Source organism: Macaca thibetana, chromosome 7 (assembly GCF_024542745.1).
Source record: "Macaca thibetana thibetana isolate TM-01 chromosome 7, ASM2454274v1, whole genome shotgun sequence".
NCBI classification, from domain to species: domain Eukaryota; kingdom Metazoa; phylum Chordata; class Mammalia; order Primates; family Cercopithecidae; genus Macaca; species Macaca thibetana.
In genome coordinates this window covers 97,508,584-97,510,315 of record NC_065584.1, presented here as the reverse complement: position 1 = coordinate 97,510,315, position 1,732 = coordinate 97,508,584, and positions in this window count along the sequence as shown.

Genomic DNA, 1,732 nt, shown 5'->3' with positions numbered 1-1,732 from the left:
TGAGAGAGGAGCAGAGGTGGCGGTGGGCTGGGGTGGGGGGATTCATTTTTACTGAATATGCTTGTTTTTGTTTTGTTTTATTTTATTTTGTTTTGTTTTGTTTTATTTTATTTTATTTTATTTTATTTTATTTTATTTTATTTTTGAGGTGGAGTCTTGCTCTGTCACCCAGCCTGGAGTGCAGTGGCGTGATCTTGGCTCACTGCAACCTCTGCCTCCTGGGTTCAAGCGATTCTCCTGCTTCAGCCTTCTGAATAGCTGTGATTACAGGCATACGCCACCACGCCTGGCTAATTTTTGTATTTTTAGTAGAGAAAGGGTTTCACCATGTTGGCCAGGCTGGTCTTGAATGCGTGACCTCAGGCGATCCGCCTGCCTTGGCCTCTGAAAGTGCTGGAATTACAGGCATGAGCCACTGCACCTGGCCTGAATATGCTTCTGAATCTTAGAAGTTTGTGCTATTTGCCGTACAGGTTGAATATCCCTTACTGGAAATGTTTGGGACCAGAAGTGTTTCAGATTTGGTAATTTTTGCATTGTACATACAGGTTGAACATTCCTAATCTGAAAATCCAGAATCTCAAATGTTCCAAGGAGCATTTCCTTTGAATATCATGTTGACATTCAAAAAGTTTTGAATTTTGGAGCATTTTCAATTTCAGATTTTCGGATTAGGATGCTGAACCTGTATTAGTTATCTAGAAAAAAACAGAAAACAGATAAATTCATGAGTACACAAATTGGGGGTGATTAAAAGGGCAAAAAAATGAGAAATCATAGATTGAGAGAGGATTTTTTTCCTGGATTGTAAATAAAACATAGTTAAATTAGATTGTATCATATAAAATTACAATATTTGTAGGTTAAAAATGGCAGATTATTGGCAGGTTCACATGGTTTGATCCAGGGTTTCTCAACCTTGGCACTGTAGATGTTTTGATCATCCTTGGTTGGGTTGTGATATGTTCAACAGCATCCTTGATTTCTACCAGGTGGTGCCAGGAGCATCTCCCCAGTTGTGACAATTGTCAACGTTTTCTGTGTATCTAGCAGGACTGGCAGTATAATTTGTGGGGCCCAACGCAAAATAAAAATGTGGGGCCTCTTGTACAAATATGTATTAAGAGTTTTGGCCAGGCATGGTGGCTCATGCCTGTAGTCCCAGCACCTTGGGACAAATCGCTTGAGGTCAAGAGTTCGAGACCAACCTCACCAACATGGTAAAACCCTGTTTCTACTAAAAAAACAAAATTAGCCAGGCATAGTGGCACATACGTGTAATCCCAGCTACTTGGGAGTCTGAGACAGGAGAATCACTTGAACCTGGGAGGCAGAGGTTGCAGTGAGCCGGAGGTTGCAGTAAGCTGAGATTGCACCATTGCACTCCAGCCTGGGCGACAGAGCAAGACTCCCTCTCAACAACAACAACACCACCAAAAAAAAAAAAAAAAAAAAAAAGACAGCAACAGCAGAGCATTAAATCAAGTGTGGGGTCGGGATCCTTCTAAGCTTGGTACCCCATTTGACTGCTCAACCCACACATGCACAAAGATGACCCTGATCTCCAGATAGTGCCAAATGTTCCCCAGGGGGCCAGATTGTCCCCCATTGGGAGTCACTGGTTTAATTTAATATATTTAGGTTTATATATACATATGCTCAGAGTCATAAAAAAAAAAAAAGGAAAGAAAACTGCATGAATGCTTTACAAAGTGCATAATATCAAGTGCCA